This window comes from Macrobrachium rosenbergii, chromosome 8 (genome assembly GCF_040412425.1).
Source record: "Macrobrachium rosenbergii isolate ZJJX-2024 chromosome 8, ASM4041242v1, whole genome shotgun sequence".
Lineage (NCBI taxonomy): Eukaryota > Metazoa > Arthropoda > Malacostraca > Decapoda > Palaemonidae > Macrobrachium > Macrobrachium rosenbergii.
The window spans coordinates 24,271,321-24,296,073 of record NC_089748.1 but is presented as its reverse complement, the minus strand read 5'-3'; the positions used below and the strand labels follow the sequence as shown (position 1 = coordinate 24,296,073).

Genomic DNA, 24,753 nt, shown 5'->3' with positions numbered 1-24,753 from the left:
ATATATATATATATATATATATATATATATATATATATATATATATATATATATATATATATATATATATATATATATATATATATGTATATATATATATATATATATATATACTCTTCTCTACTATATATATATATATATATATATATGTATATATACACACACCACACACACACACATATATATATATATATATATATATATATATATATATATATATATATATATATATATATATAATATATACACACACACACACACACACATATGTACTATATATATATATATATATATATACATATATTTATATATGTATAATACATAAGTGAGAAACTAAACATCAGAGCACATGAAAACTATAAATTGCGGCCGTCGATAAAACTGTTACAGTTAAAAGATAAACAAAACTTCAAACGAAAGTGCGAATAACTTATGTAGCCCTAGAAGAGCATATAACCATACCATCCTTCAAAATAACTTTTTAATATAAAGTAGCATTCAAAACACGACAGACGAAGCGAGAGAGAGAGAGAGACTTTGTTACATATCATAAGAAAATGACAAATAAAAGAATATCGCAAATGAAGCAGAAGACTTTGGTAACCGGATTCGTTTCAGAGTTCATGGCCTGAAAATTATGAAGGCTAAACAAAAACGTTCAATTTATCTTTTTTATTATTTTGTATTCCAGTATCTTCATTTTAATCTGAGACTAACAACCCATCTCTAAAGACTTTCAAGTGTCTGTGACCTGCAGTTGGAGTCAAAGGATATTCCGTAAGAGCTTCACACTTGGAGAAGGGAAAATTCGGTTATCAAAACCATCCCAAAATGCAGAGGTGTGATCTGGCTAACAAAAACCAGGATATAGAGAGAAGGTCAATATTTAGGTTTCCAGAGAGAGAGAGAGAGAGAGAGAGAGAGAGAGAGAGAGAGAGAGAGGTAACAAATAATCATAAAAACAAGCAGGAAATATAACGAAAATAAAAATATTTGATAAAAATGATGTAAAGATAATTAAAAGTGACACTCTTCTTAAGTTTTATGAAGAAAGGGTTCTAGGAACATTCGCCGTAAACATTTTTGCCATAGGAAAACTCGCCTCAGGAATTTTCGTCGTAGGAAACTTTGCCGTATAGGATTTTTGCCGTAAGACAATTTCGTCGCATTTTTTCGATACCCTTATCTTGAACGGTCCCTTTTGGAGTAATGTCCAATTTAATATGCGAAGTACCTTGTTATCAAGCATATATGGCTCACACTATTGTTCCTTCGATTTTAACATTTTAATAAGCAAAGTACCTTGTTATCAAGTATATCTGATTTTTACATTTTGATTAACGAAGTACCATGTTTTTTTTTTTGTTCCTTGTAAATAATTTGTGAATTAATTGACTGTGTTCCAAACATTGATTTATTTTGATAAGGATAGAAAAAAAAACTGTATAGACAGGACTTCATTTTTATAAGTATTACTTAACATGTCTTTTTTACAGGGTCAAACTTCAGAAAAGAAATTAAAAAGTAAACATTTATGCAAAAAATAAAAGACTAAAAATATATCAAATTAACAAAGAAATAATTTAAAATATGTGCAAATTCCAAGCAATGTTTCGTAAATAATGTGTTTTTTGCGTTGGACTGTAATGAAGCATTTTCCGCTGAAGTCTTGCATTGATATCAACATATATTTTCTTCATTTGTACTGCATCTCCTCGATCTAAATAACTTTTTCTTTTTTGCTAATGTCTCTTCCTTTTTCAAATACGCAATTAGTTTCCACAAATTTGGGTGCATGTTAGTCATGGAGCCCTGTACTGCATTGTTGAAGCCTTCTACGCTGTTGTTGGTTCTGATCATACCATTCTGGGTTCGTTCGAAGACATTCCACAATTCAATAGGAAAAGTTGGCTGCATTCTTCGTCTTCGTTCACCTCGACCCCGTTCTCCTCAATATGGTAAAACATGATGACAAATTCTTGAGGCAAATCATCATCGTCAGTAAGCTCGAGAAAACCAACAACAACATCACACACTGGCAGAGAAATGCTAGTGCAGTAGTGGCTTTCTGTTTTGTTTGTTAGAATTCTGCGTCAAATCAGAATAAGCGTGACTTTAAACCTATATCCACAATGTGGCGATAGATATTCTTAGCCATATGAAATAAACAACCGTTATATTTGTTGTTGGAAATGTATCACAGAAAGCATTGATAATTGTTTTCTCGAAATCAACCATTAAGGTCTCGGGCTCTAATGATGGGTGTGAGTCCTTCAAAGCGCTAAAAAATCTGCTGTAGGTTACTTGTGATTTACCAGGTAGGAATTTACTAGATGAAATTTCTTCAATTAATGACCGTGCAGAAGTTTGTGAATTAGTGGCTAGTGATTTCAATTTTGTTTTTGCTTCATACATTTTTAGTTTTGATGGATGAGATGGATGGCAAAGCTCGCCAAATGTTTTACATATAGATAAATTATCATTTTCCAGCACGGTATGCACTCTAGATTTACATTCTTTATTTTCACATTTCCAATATGTTTTTCACCGTATTTTCTATCTATTCTGTAAACAAAGTTAAGATCGTCAACTAATTTCACACCGCCTCTGGTACTTTCCACTTGATAGACCATTGTTATGGGTTGGCTGCACAAAAAAATATTGTCGAATGAATAAAGAAAATTTAGAGTTTAACTCCAATTAGGTATTCAATTTGAATTTTTTAATTATATAACAAGGTACTTCGTCAATCAAAATGTAACGGTAATAGGTTCCAGATATGCTTGATAACAAGGTACTTTGCTTGTTAAAATGTTTTAATCGAAGTAACAATAGTGCGAGCCATATATACTTGACAACAAATGCGGCGAAATTGTCTTACGGCAAAAATCCTATACGGCAAAGTTTCCTACTGCGAAAATTCCTGAGGCGAGTTTTCCTACAGCAAAAATGTTTACGGCGAATGTTCCGGATACGTGAAGAAAGAATAAGGAATTAGACGAATTACTTCGTAAACAATCAGTTTTATCATCTTCTTCCATTTTTTATTGAGTTAAAAAATCTTCGCGGGAAGTCTTGTTTATTTTTTCCATACCAGTGCTGGTAACCGAATTTCAGGATTTCATAGTTATCCAATTTCGCGACCATTTTGGAGCCGTTTTAGAGTTACTAACAGGAAAGTCCATTCAAGTAATTGAGCAATTGAGAAACTCTCCCCTTCACGCAACGGAGAGTTTTGGGGTTAGGACAATTATCACGAAACTATTTGGTTCACATGGAATAAACATCCATCTTAGTAACAATTAAATAATTAAGACTAGTGGAAAAGTATTTAGACGTCGTGCAAGGAAAATCAACCCAGAAGTAACAGAAAACATAAAACTGAGAATTATAATTAAAATAGGTAAATTTAGAATGTTTGGAATTTTACTTCTTATTACCTAGATAGTTCTATACAAGAAAGAACCTTGTAAAACTAAAATATACACAAAGAAAGATTCTGCTTTGCTCATGAAACTAACCGTCGAAGTAAAACCATCTGAAGCAGGATTTGCCTATGTTCCTAGAATCTTCGAAAAGTCCATCTTCTAGCAAGAGTATCTTCCATGAGGAACAAAATTTGTAATGAAATTTCCTTGCCTATGTTCATAGAATCTTCGAAAAGTCCATCTTCTAGCCACAGTATCTTCTTCAAGTCAAAATTTTTTGTCAAATACATCACACTTATTCTAAAATGTAGCAGATAAAATTTAAACTAAACCAACAACGGTAACTTCAGATCGACCCTTTCGCTTTTTTGCTTTTTATTAATTTTACATACTCTACTTCACCTGATAAATTAACATAAATATAAAATCGTCAGTTGCAATATATATATATATATATATATATATATATATATATATATATATATATATATATATCTATATATATATATATATATATACACATTTATATACATATTTATATACTGTATATATACATATATGTTTATACTGTGTATATACATACATACATAATTTATATATATATATATATATATATATATATATATATATATATATATATATATATATCACATTACACACACACACACACATATATATATACATATATATATATATATATATATATATATATATATATATATATATATATATATATCAGGGAGGGCGGCTATCCTACATGCATGAAGACGAGGAAGCTATAAGTCGCAAGTGAAGGAGCTCAAATGACATTTAAGTTACATTCCCTTCCATAAGTGGGTCAACAAACCTTCACCAGGCGCTTCGTAATGTGTATTAAAAACTCTCACTCTCTCTCTCTCTCTCTCTCTCTCTCTCTCTCTGAGAAAATAGAACACACCAGAAAAAGAATAACCACGAAATAGCATAAAAACAAACTACGAACTATTACAAGGACAATTCTCCCGTGAATGGGGCCATGACTGTCTAGGTAAAAGGGTTGTGTTTGTCCCTTTTAAGGAGATGACGAGGGTGTAGAGGTCACAACAACAGGACTTCCACTTGCATTGACCGTGTGCAATGAGCCCTTCGGACAGATGACTACAAACGGCCAAAGGAGCAAAGATGAGACAGTGGTTGGGTGGAACTGAACTGATAAATACGCAAACATACATAGATAAAAGGGACAAAATAAGGCAGATAAAGAACAAAGGTAAAACTATTTTTAGGCTGGATTCTGAACGAAAAATAACATTCAGGTAAATTTTAATTATTGGGAAGATGAGGATAAATGTATTATTTTTCATAAAACCTTATGACTCGAGACTAAAAAGAACTGGATCTCCTTCTATACGAACTTTGAATGGATATGCCCACATGCAATATGAAAGTAGTAGCTACTGACTAATAGTATGAAAATAAGTAAATCTAAATCGATATGAAAGTAAGAAAATGAAATAATCAGTTATCTGACTAATAAACATTTTCTTACAAGTAGTTATTAAAAACAGAAGAAATCTTTTCAGAAGATTGTGGAATGCAATATTTTCACTGCTGAACTAAAATATTTTAGTTTTAGGGTTCATGGTAAGATAGCACAAATCTAATAGCCTTAGGGAGAGACATTATAACATGAGGTAAAGACAGGGAAAATGAAAATAATTCCAGTTAATGCAAAATTCCAAACATTTTAGCTGCAGGGTTAAACGATGTTTTTAGAAACTTAATGTTGCAAAATGTTACAATTCGGAAGATATTAGTTACATAAAACTCAGGAAAAAAACATGATTATAAGCTAGGAAGAAACACTCAGGGCAGTTTTGTCTTGGGTGACCCAAGATGGCGTTACCCTTCCGGTTCTCAGTGAGTCTTTTCAAACGTTAGTCTCACAGCCCTCTTTTCCCAGGTTGCCACCTAATGCAATCAGCCATCTATTAGGCATGTAAGTCACTGCAAAGTTTGGCAGAGACATAATACAATTTAAACTAAGTGCGCCTAAATCGCTGCTTCTTGAGGGTAAGCAAAGCCGATAACTATCACTGTAGAATTGTATGTATATACTTACATGTATGCACACACACAATATATATATATATATATATATATATATATATATATATATATATATATATATATACATATATATATATATCCTTGATTCTGCTAATTTTAAAATATAGGAAAATTATAGCCTACTACTGCTGACTCTGAGAAACCAGGTAATTGCAGTTTTTTTATTTATTAATTCCTTCGTAAAACGATGTGAATCATGGTCTTTTACAGCAGTACTCACTTCAGTTATTCCTAAAGGCTTCCGATCTCGCGTGCAAATTTGTGTGAATCAGAAAAAGTATAAATCTGAGATTCATGGCGCCGATTGCCTTGGCTGACAAGAAATTGTTATTTCTCGCTCCTCTGTTGCGAGCCTCTCAAGAGTGCTTGCCGGGACCGATAAGGCTACAGCAAATTGAAATGCCACTCTTGAACAGCATTCCAATCTGTGCCAGGCTCAAGTAAATTTCACAATATAAACATGTCAATTTCAATAGTGGCCGACTCTTGCAAATGAAGAGAGAGCTTTGTCAAAGTAAAACGTTGTCTCACCATTCATATGTTTTTTGTTTTTTGTGTCTATCCCCTCTAAACATTTTATGGAATATAACTGCACACTGCATATACATACAGATATATACACGGATACACACACATTTGATATATATATATATATATATATATATATATATATATATATATAGATGTATATATATATAGTGGGTGTGTGTGTACAATCCTTTCTTTTGCTTTTATGATAACTTGAAAACTTCTCTTGTGTTATCCTGAAACCGCTGAATATTCTGCATATCTCACTGTTTTCGAGAGAAGTGTACAACGAGGCCAGAGTCAACAGCGGTTGGTGGTAAATTCTGACTTCATTGGCCATAAACTTACGGAGTGCTTCTTATCCTGTTGCTCGTTTGTCCTTCCACATAACAAGCTTGTCACTTCTCCAGAGGTGTTAGAATTGAACGCAGTTAGGGCACCATAATCTCACCTTTTCATAGTACTGCATGTTTTCTTAAATGAGTCGTTTCATATGCGTCTCATCCTACACATTAGGACTGAGCTCATTCGTGAAATGACTACGGCTGTCTCGAAGTTGCACCAGTGCAATGGTGCATACATGACTAAAGAAAACATCTTATCCTTGCTTGTCGTCAGAGGCATAGAGCTTCGTGGATTTTGGTGTCCAGAAGAAACAGCTATACCCTAGCTATTCTAGAGCGATGGTGAAAATAGAACCAGCGCTCTTTACGAGATTTTCCTAAATAATCATTCTTTTGGAAAACTTAAATATAAGAAAGAATCTATATGATGACTAGATTAAATAAAATTACTCTAAAAATAAACCTGTTCGTAGTAGATATACACAGATTGTGATTTTTTTTATTAATAAATCTTCAATCATCCTGGCCAAATTCTGAAAGAACTGTGCTTTGGTTTTGCCGCCTTGGAAGTGAAAAACTTGAACATCACGATAACAGTGAGACCCAACCTTCCTTGGTGAAATCACTTGCACGCCCATGAACTAAGAATCCGTGGATAATTTGAAATCCTGTGCAGATTTTTTTTTTACTTCTCTCCATGATGGAAAAGCTTACCAGATATCATCAGCGTTTCCTTCCCCTTCACTGTCTCATGACCTTGTCTTGGATCTTTCTTACGTTATTAGCACTAAATGTCGCAAATGTCTCAAAAGGACGAAATTTCTGAAAACCACCTCTACTGGACCTGTCGTTTTCAGGTCTAGGAATCATTCAACACCGAAAAGAATGATTAAGACAACCCTCAGGGGCAACAGTGCCATTACGCACAGCAATAAAACAATAACAGCAAAAATGGATGAACAAAAAAAGAAACACAGGCCATTATAAGGACGATTCTATGAAATGGACCATGAACGGCGAGGTAATTTGGTTGTTTGCCCATTTTAGGTGGAAAAACGTAGCCGTCGAGGTCTTAACTTCAGGGCCTCCAGTGGCAATGACCATCCGCTTGTCGGTAATGGCATAAAGGTTGCGAATGGGTGACCATAAAAGAGTGAAGGTATAAAGATGAAATATGGGTAAGGTAAAATTGAAAGGTAAATGAGGAAAAACGAATAGATAAACAAAGACGGGATATTCCGTAATACAGAAAGCCTGGAAAAGTACACTAAGGTGGAATCCGGGACTCTTATTAGTAAAGGGGTAAATATTAATAATGCGATTGATGATGAAAACGTTATTATTATTATTATTATTATTATTATTATTATTATTTATATACTGCATGACTCTCCAATTCTCAGTGGAATTCTTACCAGGGTGATGAATATGAAAGCATAAAGGACCCACAACAACGCTTTTCACATCATAAAATCAGATAAGGGAACTGGTCTTTGAAAAATTACTCTACTGATAAAACTGGGATTATGCTGAATGACATTTATATCTTTGGAAACTGTCCGTATACAGAAGATGAAATAAGTAGGCAATTTAAAATGAAATTGTACCAACAGGATGTCCCAATGTTATTCATATACCTAACAGGAAATTTGCAGAATTCCTCATTCAAGCATAGAACTTCTTACTAAATGTTCATTAAACAATACTTTAGGATTTTTTTTATGCGATACAAGATATGTTAGCTACTTCCTTCTTCTGTATTAGTTTTGACATGCTGTCTTTTTATACCAATATTCCAGCGAAATAAACTATTAAAATGATTGCAAAAAAGAAATATAAAAACAATAACATCTACCGAGGTATGGGAAAAACTTGCTTTGGAACCTAATAAACTGATTACTTTTTCTTTGGCAAATAAAAAAAAGAACCATTTGAAAGTCCTGTGTTGGGAACCCACCACTGTAACTTGTGCTAACATTTTTAGGTCCCGGTATGAGTCCCAAGGGGTATCAAATTATTTATTTCACTTTTGTATTTTATCTTTATGCCAGCTCTATGGTGTCGGAAAACTGTACTTTCATCATATGTCCCAGGTATTTTATTCTAATGAATAAGAGATAAACAAATAAATTAATCTAAAGATCTATAACAGACAAGCTGGCTTTAATGTTTTCATCTGTTTCATATATTGAAATAATATTTTTAAAGGTGCATTCATTATATTAGTTTTAACTATAATTCTTATAATTCATTCAGTGACATGACTTTACTTGAAATAAATATGAGGAAAAAAAGTTGTTCACATAAGTATGCAAAAATTATTGAATAAAAATTTAAACAAGTTAATTGTTCCAGAGATTACTCTAGTCCTTTACAAAATAAACCTTGAAGCCTTATCCACTGTTTATTCCTAAAGACATTGAACGAATATGGAGATTCTCGCAAATACCTAATAGGCTGCGAAGGTGGAGATACCTGTATGTTGAGACCTCTCCCAAAATGGCCTTATTGTAGATTTTTGCATGAATGGAATAACTTTTGCTTCAGTTATGCCAATGACTATGGTTTTTTATTCATTGGCCATGCAGTCCTCCCCCCACAAAAAAAATTTTTGAAATCCAGGGAGTGTGGTTTTTCCCTTGTAACCGGAAGCTAATTTAAACTAATTCTTTGTTATTCATCCAGACGTAAAATATGTATCAGAAGTTTTTAAAATATTTTAAAAATATCTTGTAGAGAGTATGAAAGAATATAGTCTACTTTTAAGATTAGTATAAAGACATTCAATTTTAACTGAATTATAGGCACAATACGTACATTTGTCACATTGACGGTAGCAGCTAAGTTTCTCGTTCATAGTACATGACACTTCCTTACAGCCTTAATATATATATATATATATCATATCATATATATATATATATATATACATATATAGTCCTTCAAAAAGAAGGCAACGTGCTTACCCCATATAATGATGGGAAAAATGCACGTTAAAGACGAAGAAGAAAAGAAGAAGATATATATATATATATATATATATATATATATATATATATATATATATATATATATATATATATGTTTAACTTTATTTTTCATTTCTAATGACTAGTTCACATTTAACCGTATAATGAATATTCACGAAATAATATAATAGCATATTTAGTTCTCAATATTTATAGTGAAATTCCCAGCGTATGACAAACTTTGGCTAATTGAGTGAATCCGGTAAAGTAAATGGGAGGATTTATGCACTCCTTTCAATCGAACTTTCACCATAACAACCATACCTGGGTCAAGAACCACACCATCGACAAAACCCCCTGATAACACTTCTTATCCACCGACACATATTCAGCATCCACCCACTGATCCTCATGTACACCTGAACCATCATCATCCACCACACTCACATCCGTCCCCTCATAAGGCACAAACACACCAGGTACTCCCACAATTATACCACATACCCCTGCATGAACCAAGATTTTCCGTCTCCAACATGCTGGATGACCCAGTAACAACGTATTCCCCAAAGCATCCACTTGAATAACCAAAAATGGTTCTGTAAAATTTTCACCCCCAAGAGACATATCTACATCTACGTATCCCAAAACCCGTAACCTATTTGCTTGAACGTCACATACCGTCTCTTTAGCAGGTCTCAAAGATCGATCGGGAAACATCGATCTGAACAACTCATAATTCATCAAATTAATAGAGGCACCTGTATCTATAAAAACCCTTACATTTATCCCATGCACAGACCTAACTACCCATCCAGTTATCCCTTACAGCTGTTCGGTCTTTAGACAATGTCCGCCGATCACAAGATCCCTTCGAAAAATCCGAGACGGACAAGACCGCCAAGGATGACCATAACTCTTACAACTGCCACAATATTTAACACTGGAAAACCTCCTAATGTGTCCCTGCACATCACAATTAAGGCAACGGACTCGTGGGGTCCAAGAACTCAAGCCAACCATCGATCTTTGGATATTCCGAACTTCAACAAAACCCTTCGAACTGCGGACTGAATCTCCGCGCCCTACACAACCACAGGCTGATCTAAGGAATCTCTGATCACTATTTCCTCTCCTCATTTTTGCAGGTTCCTTCTTCGTAAATAAATCCGTTCACTTATTCTTGGCTGATCACATATGCAAAATTTCCCAAGTCCCGCGAAAGGACACCCTTTACAGAGAGAAAAAAAGAAAAATTCCACTGAACGAATTCCCACACTGTAAGAAACCCAGAATACTAATTCCCGTTACTCTAACAATTAATTCCCAAACTCCAAAAAAAATACTAATGCAACCCACAATCAAATCCAAAGTTAAATAAACCCCACAATTAAATACCAAAATGCTAAACCAAAATTAAATTCAAAATTAATTAAACCCAAAAATTAAATTCAAAATCAATTAAACCCCAAAAACTGAATTAAAAATTAATTAAACCCACAACTAAACCCCAAAAATTAAATCCAAGTCCCATGGGAAAAAAAGACCGCTGGCTGGGCACACAGCTGATCTGCACAGTAGGTCAAGATCAACTTAGCGTCTTCAAGGGCAAACGACAAAAAAACATTTAGTCTCCCCCAAATAGAGAGAATGGGAGTCCACCCTCACGTATAGAATACGGGACTCAAGCAGACGGACGAGAGAGAGAGAGAGAGAGAGAGAGAGAGAGAGAGAGAGAGAGAGAGAGAGAGAGAGAGAGAGAAGAATTTGTCCCGCTCGCCCCTCAGTGCAACCTCCTCCCCTATCACCCCATCCAAGGCCTGCAAGTCCACAGAAAAAAAACGCTGGTGCCAAAACCCCAAAGAGAGACGAGCTCGCCTCTACTATCCTTAAAAGTAAATGATTGCCGAGTAAAGCCCACCCACGTATGCACCCAAAATAACACACGCACGTGTGTAATTATGAAAAATAAGAAAAAAGCAGTTAAACTAAATATATGCACACTTGCGTAAGAAATGTTTTTACACGTAATTCAACAAATGTCAGGTAATTTTCTTAATTATCAAAGTTACAGAGATAACTTACAAACTAAATATTCCCTTTATTAAACCCTAAATGTAATGTGAACTGCCAATTGTTATATATATATAAAAAACAAAAGATATACGACAAGCCCAAAATTCAATTGCACTGCTTATGAATGGCCCAGATTGCGAGAAACTTCGCCCAGACTAATGACGTCACTGACACGTCACTCAGGGAATGACATCACTACAGCCACCACCCGAATATTAGTTGCAGTGCAATAAAAAGCAATCCAGTCTGACACTAAAATTAACAATAAAAGAAATGATAACACGTATACTCCTTGTAGTATTTAGTTCTCACAAAGAAGAGAAAAAAAACATTTGTATTTTCGTGTGTTTTAACACACAAGCAGTCAAATACCGCAGTGCTTTACACTATACACATTACATATGCCTAACCTAAACACTTCCCAATATGAACTAACGCCCAGAAATCACTATTCACGGTAAAACTAGCCACGCCCCGTGACATTATTAAACACACAGACTTTGCGCTCGGGAAAAACTGACTCCTGGCGTGTCATACAGCAACATCTCTACCTGAACTGCTGAACCAGCATAGTCTATTCTGAGATGCCAATACCAGTATTACTAAGATATGTCTCTTCGGAAGAGTAACCCTAATTATCTATTTATCTATCTGTACTAACACCGCTGCCAACCAGGCGGTCTGCAGCACTGGTTTGAGGAACAGTCTCTTCAGAGGTCGTGGGTTCAAGATCCACCGCTGCCACCACTATTAAATGGCCCTATCCCCCAGGTGAAATAGGGGGCCATATTTTATTGCTGTATCTGTTTTAAGAACAGAGAATCAATTAACTTACTTTCCTAAGACATCTCTGGTAGTAGTGACTCCATAGTCATCAAATTCATCTCCCTTGTCGACTCCTCTCCTCACAACCTATTCTTAAACAGGGCCTACTGGAATTAAACGCACTGACGTACAAAACTAGACTTTGTTGCAAATTTAACGAAAGTGATTCCTTAAAAGCTACGATCATGAAATGGAGTGAATTCCACCTCCTACAAATGGAAAACATCACTGAAATCCCCAATTACACAAACATTCAGGATACCAATTCCAAGCAGATGCTACTATTGACTAACACCTAGTGCAAACTAAGTAATAAGGTCATAATTATTCTAGACTACAATAAATGTCATATAGTATGTAAAATTTAACATACTTCCAAGAAATATTCGTCCTCTAAGACGAACCAAGAATTCCTGTTGAAAGAAACATATCATATATTAAAACCTGAAATGGTGTTAAATGTCATTCCTATTCAAAACAGAAAAATGCACAATGGAAACAGAACAGGAAAATGCATATGGGAGACACAGCGGGGTTCACTGCAGCACTACTAGGTCTTTCCACAAATGTCTGGAAAAGACAGAAGTATTCATGAGTCTTGGTACTCACTTTCTATGGCGACAAATAACAGATTTCCCAGCGGCGATCTTCCGACACTTCACCACTAACCAAAACAGACCCAGTCTCAATGCAATCCCCCTGCAAGTCTATATCGATATACCTTCCGCGAGTGCAACGCACATACGCCTCCATTGTCTCAATGCACTTAAGTCTGATCATTGTCAGGTGAGCACAAATGCATGCGTCAAGACACCCTCGCTGTGTCCAAATATTGCAAACCTCCAGAGTCAACACAAATGCACCTGCAGCGGAAGTATGCTGACAGGCCAGCACATAGTTCTCCACTGCTGCATCCAAAGTCAACTAGACTTTATATATACCTGCTATATATATATGTATATATATATATATATATATATATATATATATATATATATATATATATATATATATATATATATATATATACATATATATATATATATATATATATATATATATATATATATATATATATATATATATATATATATATATATGATGTACGTATATACATAGGCTCTAAAAACGTTGTAAATTACTTAATAATAAAGATTTTGACATATATCATTCACAGACTGTTTACGATATGTAGAAAATACCGAAAAAGTAAAACTGGGTAAAGAGAAATGTTGAACAATTTACAGTAAGCATGGGAGATGAAGAACTGTCTATTGTAAGATTTGGCTTTCTAAAAATTACTTCGGTTGTCTCAGAATTCCTTAATAGGGCGTTTTGTTGGCTTAACCAGCAAGCAACCAGCTCTAGATGTGTATACTGCTCAGATCTGGTCGGACTGACCTCTTAGACTGTCAGAAACGCAAGCTGTGTCGCTGCAGGCCTCACATTTGTAAATGCAGGTATTGCCAGACACCACTTCTGAAAGTGGTTGTCTTTATTGTTTACTAACAATTAACTTAAATGATATGGTTGTTAGTGGAAATGCTTTTGAATAATATGTAAAATATAGTTAAACACATCTACTTCTCTTGCACAATATTTTGAAACATGAATTACTTACAGATACTTGGTTAAGTAGATATTTAAGTTTTTTCAACCTTTTGTATATTTACTTTGCTTTTTACCGAGAAGATATATTAAAGATTGTGAATGTCTCTTTTGTAATATCTTACTTGGATATCCGTTATTTAAGAAACTTAAAAGAAAACTTTCTAAGTTGAAGTTATAAAGTTGTAAAGTGTATAACATACTCTGCAATATAAAGAAAGTCTGGATTTTATGTAGTTTAAGAAGTTACTTTGGACATTCTTTTGTGACAGGTAAATGGACACCCAAGAATACTAAAGCTTGCAGAGTGATTAACATTTCTGGTAGTTTTGGTAATGATCACATCTAAATTTAAGAACATTTTGTTTACTTAACATAATTTGCTCACATAACATAATTAACATTCATAATGCAGGATAATAAAATATTAAACTCTGCGTTCAAGATGAAAATCATCCTATAACTATGAAACCAGTAATAAGGCCAATAATGAAAAAAGATGTAGGAAACAATTTAAAAAACAAAACTTTGAAACAAAGCATTTTCAATACAACAACTTTGTAACGTGAAGTCGAAGAAACAACGGAAAAAATAGGTAGAAAATCTCCTGAAATTGTATTACAATTGAAAAGCATCATAAATTTCCCAGAAGACTGTGAATAAAGGGGTATTAGTGAAATTAGCTATGCACCTCAGGATTTCATTTTAATATTTGAACTGTGGAAAAAATAAAATGAATCATAGTTTCTCTCTCTCTCATATATAAACACGCTCATGAGAATGAGGCGACATAAATTAAAGTTTAATACTTGAGAACACATTGTTTGCAATACAATGCAGCTTTGCAGAATACTAAAAAAGCAATCATCATAAATATAAAAGAAAACAGACACTTTTATGTAGGGTTTCAGCAAGGGCCAGCAGGCCACCAGACGCCCTCTTATTAAAGGAACCATGATGCTGTTGCATTTTTCAGGTTATTACTAGTATTAACCAGGTAGAAAGCAGTTTTTGACCGGCATCATTTCGTTTTCGTGTATTTTGATGCGGCGTTACCGCTTCTATCAAACATATGACTTTTTCATGGATGAAATAAATGGTAGACGGTTGTTTAATATGAGTAACTCATAAGCTTCTTATTATATATTAAAAAACCCTTCCTTAAAGGTATGCCTTAAATGATAAACCCTTCTTTTCTTAAATATAAGGTATAACTAAAATGTTGAATAAATTTACCTACCTGTTAGTGTGAAAAGGTGCCACAAATTGGAAAAAATTAAAGTTACAAGATTCACTTACAGTCAAGTTATAACCGAAAGCTCCAGGGACGGTAGAACAAATCTTAAAATAATATTTATGATATATTTCAGGGAGGCTGAAAACACAAAAGTACGCCTTATAAATCTGTATTACGTTTTGTTAATGATGACCCTCATCCTACCATCTTTTTTATTTCCTTGATTTTTATTGACTGTTTCCCTTCCATCCTAATTTCCATCTTAATTTTGAACATTTCTTTTGTTATGATTCAGTGCATAAGAAAGTTCAATAACATTCTTTAGTAGTTCACGAGGCCTATTTAATATTATCGTTGTAGTACAGAAAATTAATGGGCGTTTCATTGCCCCACCTAATTACTCCGAAATCAACTGCTGTAAAAAAAAAAAAAAAAACTTTCCCTATGCTTCCATCAGAAGAACTTCCGCTGAAAAGGATCGATCATCAATAAAGCCTCTTTGGCTTCAGTCGATGAGAGAGCTCAGTCTGTACGTGAAAATTGAAAGAGACGAATATTAAAGTGTGAGAAGTAGAACAATTGGAAAAAGTAAAGTTGGATTCGGGTAGGAAATAACCGGCCACAGTAAACAAAAAAGAATTAGTACCTTGACATAAAAAGGAAATTTCAAGCTCAGTTGAACATAAATTTCTATCCCAACAACAGCCAAAGTACCCGAAGTATTAAAGAAAGCTATTTTGCTTTATTTTTTGTTTCATATCAAATGGTTATTAGCCTACTTCATTTCGTGCTGAGTTACAGGCTACAAACCAGCTAAATCTCTTTTAGTAATGTTAATGATTAACCAATTTACTACACTGTAGGAATAAAGAGAGAGAGAGAGAGAGAGAGAGAGAGAAGTGGGGGGAGGGTTATAAGTACTTGGCATATATCAAACTAGACATAAAAATTAAGAGATTTTTTATGTATGTTTTAAGATATGTACAATAATGTTCATGTAGGTGGAATAAATTAAAATAAAGTGATAAATGTAAAACAATACATTAATAAAGCTATCGCTGGCCTACAAGCTTTGTGGAAGAAGGTTTTAGGAAGAAAATAGGAAGAAAATGAAAGGTGGTTCTCAACAACAGATTTTCAGAGAATAAAAAGCGTTGAACATTTGTGTAATACCTGGTTAAAGGCAGTTTATGGCTAAATGGAATTTCATGTTGGTACCGATGCTTCTGCTATAAAAATCTTTTCATCACATGATGTTGTACACTGGTATATTTTTTGTGTCGAAATTATAAAAAAAAAAAAAAATGGAAGGGGATACTATACTATCAATAGGAACTGGGAGTTAAAATATTAATTTTAGAATACCAGTGAGAGTGGTATAAAAAGTTGGCGAAAATACAGTTATGTATGAGTTCTTATGTCACCAAATACAAAGAAGATAAAGTTTTCTCTCCCCCAATTCTCAAACCCAGGGCTAGACCTTGGTTGCAGGACATAATTATACTCAACCAGTCACTTTCACCAGTTAAGTTACTCTTCGCCACAATGGCAGCTTAACATCCCTACTTCTTCACTCTTTTTGGATACTCTTATCACTAAAAGCCTTAAATCCAGAGAGGAAATGCACGAAGAAGCCTTTTTCTAACATGGTGGTATTGGAACCCAACATTTTTGGTAAATGTTGGCTTGAATACTGGAAGTGCATGTGGGTTTGAATCATATCACCGAAAGAATGAGTTCCTCCTTTGAAGCTGTCTGGATTCAGGACTTGTAATGGTCAGCACATTTGATATGTGTAAGGAAATCGAGAATCGGAGAGATCCTTGGGGCATACACACACACATATATATATATAAATATATATATGTTATATATATATTACATATATATATATATATATATATATATATATATATATATATATATATATATATATATATATATATATAAACACTTACACACTTATGTGCAAAGATTTCTGAAAATGTTAGCAGTTCTTGAAATGGGAGGTTAGGATATGTATATCAGGACCTTTATGTGTAACTGTTAATCTTACTGACAACGGGAATAACTAACTTATGTTAAGGCTTTCATCAAGCTGTGATTCAGGAGTGCCACAGTTAAACCTAGAAAATGTAAATCAGTCGACCACGCAAGTTTCTCTTTATGTAGTCTGTGTAAAATAATTTTTCTTGCTGTTAGACTCTTTTTAATGTATTTTTATAGCTGAATTGCTTTAATTTATTTTACAGGACACATATTGCGTATTTTTTACTTAGCCATAAAAATTTTCTAAAAAATAAAGTACCGTATATATAGAGAATTTTTTCAACACAATGTTGCCCGCTTCGATAAAATACCTTTCCTTAGATAATTACATATAAATTAATGCCATGTATGCCCGCTATTGGAATCATAAATTACGAATTAAATTTACTGCAAATGAAGTGACACAAATGATAAAAAGCAACATAACAGTTTACATTTCTTGGGAAATACAGACAGCTGAACGTTTATCAAGAAAGCAGTCCGCGTGTTCTTTCACAAGCCAGAGTTTCAGAACGCAGATGTATTGCAAAATAAATTCAGAGAAATATAAGACCTATCCATTTCCCGAGAAAGCGAGCAACAAAATTGCAGAAATCACGAAAACGTCAGTGTGAAAGCAGAGACAATCATTTAGTATTGCATTCTCTCTCCCCATCTTTCTCGCTTTCTTTCTAGCTATGTTTTGCGCAGGCAAGAGGTAAACTTCATAAGAAACTGCAATTTAGAGATTATGCTGTTGTAAACAGAGCATCCCCAAAAAGTTTAAAAATATAATCGATATACATTCATCTTCATTAATTCGACATCAAACTTAATTTAAATGTATGTATTCCATTCCATACTGATCATTTCATAATTGAATTTACTCGCTGATGTATGTAGTATTTGTGTTGCTATCTATTTGATAGTATTCTTGATGTGATCTATTCAAAAACTGCTCCTCTGAGAATAAGTTGTATCTGTGTACAACCAAGAAGAGAGAGAGAGAGAGAGAGAGAGAGAGAGAGAGAGAGAGAGAGAGAGAGAGAGAGAATTTTGACAATACAATAATTTCTTATTCGCATATCTTTTATTTTGTGGGTTCCATGAGAATAAGTATGAATTCAAGGATAAAATAAGGGACGGAGAGGTACGTGCCTCCAGCAGAACAAGTACAACAGATGACGAGCAAAGCAATTTATACTGTAATTTAAGTAGAGCTGTGATTAAAAGTACGCAGTAATGCCATGGATTCTGCTGTGAGATGGGCTGGGGCCTGGGATACTATGGGACACACTATGGCCAAGACAGAGGAATTAAACGGGTTATGAACCCGGGGCGAAAGAAAATAACACATTAATGAATCCTGTCTTCATTACTTGATGGTATTGGCATTCACGCTTTTACACTACAATAGGGCAGTTAGGTACAGTACAATAACGTTTATACAGTTCTGCGTGGTGGCACACAAGAGGACGAACTGAAAAGAATAATCTAAACGAGAAGAAAACACAAAGGAATTGGACTGGAATATAAAATTTATGCTAAAGGCCAAACACTAGGACCCATGAGGTCACTCAGCATTGATAATGTTGAAACAAACGCCAGGAGATGGTGTAAATAAAAGATGGCTAGGGGCTGAAGGGACGCTGCAAGGAACCTTCAGTAATGCATATGCAAAAACTAATTGTTTAAGGGTGGTTGAGAGAGGCAGAGCCAGGAAGGGCCCATGATCTATTTTCAGGAAGACTGTGCGAGGGTGGAAGGTCCCAGGGTTTTTACCTCAGCGTGGTACAGGTTAAGATGTCCTTGGGTGGTGGACAATAAATATGCTGGCTTGATAAATTATCCAAAACAAAGCATTAATTTCTTCGACACAAACTGTAAGACATCTTTTACTGCATCTTGGTGAACAGGGGATTTACATCGAGGATCAATAATGGATCTGTAAGGGTATATGTGCTTCTATGAATATATCTCAAAAGCCTTCACAGTGTCTTGTGTGGGAAGGAGAATATGTTAAATAAAAAAGAGACTCGCTATCCACATAGAAACTTCGTAATTGAATGCTTCAGTGCATAAAACTATTAGTCTAAAACGAAAATTGTCTTAGTGGGCCTGTAGGAGGCCATGAAAATGGGAATATCTTAAAACAATCAATACTCCCCTCATCACTACCAATTGATCCGGGGAATGTTGGGGGAAGATTTTGCTTATTTGCCTCTTAGTATCACTAAGATTTCGTCGACTTCGTTACAATGGATTTATGTATGTCACAATTTTGCAATCTTGTTTGGCTTCGTTAATATGATATCTATTGTGCTATTTAACAAAAACCTCTCACAATTAAACAGGATCTTTCTAATTAAGTTAGAAACATATTCAGTAAATCACATTTTAAAGATTAACCTATTCACCATAGTTTCTACTAGCGATGAATTCGTCTAAATCCGCAATAAAAGCAATTTTATTTTTGGGGTTAGGTAACAGAGAATGTGATAAAAAAATGTAAAACTAGATGATGCTTTCAAGATGGGGGAGAGGTGGGTAAATTCATGACATTTTTTGGTAATCTTGATTATTTCATGCCCTATTGTTAAACAAACTATCTACTTTTCGTTTAAACCTACTGGAATGCTTCGGCAACACCGAAGGAGGAACCAACATTTCTGCTATCGCCTTCATCTACTCATACTGTAGCCACACACTTAACCCAATCTCCTTTTTCCGACTTCTGTAATTAATTTTGCTAGTGTTCTCAACGTCTTTTTAACTTTATTCCATCCCAGAAATTCGAGAGCTTCAACTCCTGACAGCGAAGATTTATTGACCACTTTTTCACCAGCGGATCACCACACTTCCATTCGCCCAGGCTATCGGTAATATATGATCTACCTATTAAAGCAATAGAAAATAAACATAAAATAGAGAAAGAAAACCGGAAGTTGAATACATCTGAGGCAGTATTGACCTATAATATTACAGCACCAAGAGGGTCGCAGTTAACATGCATAAACATTAATACCGCAACCCAAACAGGAAAACTTTGTGCGAAAGCTCCAAAATCTTATCATTTTCATCTACGAAGAAACAGAAACATAAAAAGGAGAAATGAAAGAACATCTTTACCTCATTCGGAAGCAGCTCTCTTTAATCAGTTTCCAAATCAAGAAATACTCAGGAAGTATCAAATGGGTATGCTTTTAATTACTGTATAATAACCTCATTATCCGGATGGTCTTTGTAAAAAAATTACAAGGACCCAAATATTTTATGATCTGACCACATGATACTTTTGAGACTAAATTATAAAGCAGACATGTTTCTGATGCGGAGAAAAAAAGAAATTCATTCTCTCTCTCTCTCTCTCTCTCTCTCTCCTCTCTCTCTCTCTCTCTCCTATTGCAAAATAATTTCCTCACGACCTATCGAATGATAACGATGTTGCATCATTTACTAATAACATTTCTTGATAAAGCTGCCTTGTTTGTTGATGCATGACTCCCCTTTTCCATCGGTAGAACAATATCTGCTCTCATTGCATTCAGACACGATTATGTGCGAAATTAAAAGCTTTTTTAAATAATGAACTAACGTTGGCCGTCTTATGTCTTTTTTCTCTATTCTCAAAGAGCTATGTGTGTATCTCCCTCGATAGTGTTATTACTTTTTCAAGGTATGCGTTTACGTCTTGTTAACATGATAAATTTGCTTCCCTCCCCATATTTTCGCAAAATTGGTAAACTCGTTTAGAAAATGTTGATGTGTGCTCCTGAAGAGCCACCTACAACACCTAAGTATTTTTTCTTTTCACAAAAGCTACAAAATTCTGATTCTTCGTAGATCTCTCAAATGGCCTCGTGATTCTTGAGCGCCATGAGTGCTCGTGCGAGCTGATAAATCAAATTACGACTTAACCTTGTCAATTTTGAAAGCCACAAACCCAGGGATATTTAAGTGCTGTTCTAAGATTTTCATCCTACTTCTAGTTAACTTAAATTTCATAACCCACCATCCAGCTCATTTGCACTATAAACTCTTTAACAGCAGATGCCGATGGAGTTATCATACTGGGCTTAATACTTTAGTTTGTTTCTGAACAATCTGGCTGCTGAGAAATGTATATCCATGTACCTTTATGTGTGTTTACTAGTTGTTTGTGCATCCACTCATCTGAATAACGCGTCATTTATTTACTCACTAACTCATGTCTGTGGATTGACCTGATATGCTTCAATTTATTTGTTCAGCAAATTCGTTAGGTGAGATTTTCGTTACTGATCAGCGCGTTATCTTGGTCTTTGTGTTTTATAAGATTGCATTACCCCGCACAATATTTTTCTATCTCGTTAGTTAGTAATTCCAGTGATAACTCGCAACATTGGTTTGGGCATTCTGAATTGCCTAATTGTAAATTGCCTTTTTTTGGTCTATTAGATATTCTGAGGATCTCCTAATGTGGACATTCCCATCTTGCTTTCTTTGGGAAGGATGTTCCGAGGCATCATCCCTTCTTCCTCGCTTGCTTTCCGCTCGTGAGTTTTTCCTAGTAAATATGACCACACGCCCGACTAACTTTTCTCGAAAATGCAATATTCCGAAGTTATCAAATCTGTCAAGAGGGGGGCGGGGAGACAGTGAGAGAGAGAGAGTCGGGGAGCCCGCCTTAACGACTTTTTTTGTGATTAATTGTTCCTCCTTCAGATAAGGAGTTTGTCAGATACGAGAGGAAAGGAATGGGGTAGGATAACGAATAGGAACAGAGTTCCATCTGACATTTTTTTAGACTGACACCGGGACACATATGCAGTATAAGTATTTTATCAATATTACATAAAAAAGTACAAGGGTTAGAAAATGTGCTAATGTACCTGGGAACACTCCACCTCTCCATTTTATATATTATTTAGTTACTTCATGCATTACTGGCCAGTGTCTATGCTGCCATTAATGGATGCTGGGTCACTATGCAGTCCTTGGGTAGACAATAACCTATGTACAATTGTTCTCCATTATAATACACTTCATACGTTTTCCTTTACACACACACACACACACACACACACACACACACACATATATATATATATATATATATATATATATGCGTGTGTGTATCTATCTATCTATCTATCTATCTATCTATATATATATATGTAAATACGTACATTTATGTGTATATATATATATAATATACATACACATATATATATATATATACATATATATATATATATATATATATATATATATAAATACATAAATACATATATATACCAAATATATATATATATATATATATATATATATATATATATATATATATATATATATATATATATATATATATATATTTACAATAACCGAGTGTTTTTATCTACTACCCAGATAGTTTTGAGCTGAAAGTTTTTTGGTAGCCCTTACAGGCCTCATTTCCTCATGTTTATCTTAGCTATACACAATATCTTAATTACTTCATTATTATATCGACATTTAAATCACAGAAACAGTTAATAAATCATGATAAACATGAACGTCATAAAGACCACAAACGCAAACTATTAAGCCAATGCAAACAGCTCAAAAGTCAGATATATACGGTATTTTCCGTGCAAATTAGAAGCCCATATTCATGGCTCGCCCAGGGAGTTAATGAAATGCCCAAATTAACCCGTATGACGACACTGGTAACATAACAAATTGCTCCTCTTTGTGGAGACAAATATTGTGTTGTTGGGTCTCATTTGATTTGTGTCCACCATTAGCTTTTCAATAAAACTTCTCCATGGTTATTTTGCTGGGCAGCTCAAATGGAGATTTCATACCTTTTAACACCGATACTGTCCTACGTACACTTCTTTACTCGTTATATAATTCATCTGCTATATGCACCCACTTCTTTCATTATCTTTTTCATCATTAATCGCTATCAACCCTATGGAAGACATTCTCCACTGCTTCAACCCTACCTACCTATCTATCTACTAGATTCAATGGTATTCATTTGTATAAATCAAACTGTTGCCAAGTAAGTAATGTAGAGACAAAGATGACCTGCAATGACCTGTGGTGTGGACAAGCTGGGCTGCACATGGCCTGATAGAGGGTTTCTCGAAGCAGTACCGCTGCGCTTAGCCAGCACAACCTCTTACGCTCGTTTGGGTTGAGTTTTAGAATTTCTAGAGTACTGTTTATGTACTGTATAAGAAGTAAAATGTGTTTTGTTAAGGAAATATTTTAAGTGGATTGGAACGAAATTTTATTTCGGAAAAAATGACTGGGAAGATATTTTTTAGGATATAAAATGTAAGCATAAGAGAAAGCGACTAACACGACTAAACGGACCTTTTGTAAGAGAAGATGGGAGTCTTTAAAGAGTGGGGAGTATTGTGATTTGCAATAAGATACTTCATAAGAAATAGGCTTAAGAGGCATCTTATAGGATATATGATGAGATGCTTGGAAAGTTAATGGATTGATGATTTTGCTAAATTTGAAGCTCGATATTTTGGCAATACTTCGGTTTTATCGATGGTGGCTATATGGATGAGTGAGTTATGAAATTTGACATTTTTGAGAGTGTAGCTTGACAGATATTTTTTGGTGATATGGAATGAGATGCTCGAAACGAACATCGCACAGTTTTTTAATAATAAAAAAGAAGACTGAAAAGAACTTTTGGTGAACTTAAGAGCATAATTTACTAAGACCACCACACTACAACTAAAAGTTTATCCTCTGGTTGATTTTTTCTTGCCAGTTCTTATAGACGTTTAAACAAATCTGCAAGAATGATTGAAATTAAATGGACGGTTAAAAGTAGGATCTAACAGATTTTGTGAGAGGTCAGATAGTTAACTGGAAAGGGTTTGGGTGGATGGGTCACGTAAGAAGAATCCTATGACCCTAGAATTTTGCAAGCTTACTGCAACAAACTGACTCAATAATTCTTTAAAACATTCGCGACCATTTTGTCCACCAATTAACCGACAATATATGACTACTTTTAAATAGAAACAGTTTATTACAGTCTTATATTGAGTGAAATAAAAGCCACCATATTTAAGAGCAAAATATTGTAACCCAATTCCCGAGCTTTCTATTTATTTCACTTTTTCCGTTCCGTTTTCTACATATATCTGGTATTTTTTCAGGCTGCCGAGTTTGTCTATTATCGGCAATTCAAACAAAGAATCGAGGCATGGCAAGCATCGTTGGTTACTGAATTCCAATCCCAACGATGTATGCTGGATCTGAGGAGCGCATTGAGCCCTCGGTAGCAATTGAACGGACGATGTTAAAACCTTCACACGATTGGTAGCCTCGCATTTCATTTATCCAGCATCAGCTTCAAGTGGAAGCTGAATGAATCTAGAACCTTTTGAGTACTGCATCTACTGCGCTTTTAGGGTGCATATTCCTGCGACCCCGCTGAATTTCGCTGGGACTGTTTGCATGATTAAAATATTTAAAGGTCTTTTATGAAGTTTTGTTTCTTTTGCAAATCCTCACACATGCCTGCATTCATACTATTATTACATGATATATATATATATATATATATATATATATATATATATATATATATATATATATAACAT

At 34.4% G+C, this 24,753-nt stretch overlaps 1 long non-coding RNA gene and 1 pseudogene across 2 annotated transcripts in view; both read right to left on the bottom strand.

The window, feature by feature from the left end:
- Positions 1 to 24,753, bottom strand: part of LOC136840634 (uncharacterized) — a 198,544-nt gene that overhangs the window by 136,863 nt on the left and 36,928 nt on the right. The gene's annotated exons all lie outside the window — the stretch shown is intronic.
- The window catches only part of LOC136841293 (integrator complex subunit 13-like), a 107,999-nt pseudogene that overhangs the window by 49,691 nt on the left and 33,555 nt on the right, over positions 1 to 24,753 (bottom strand).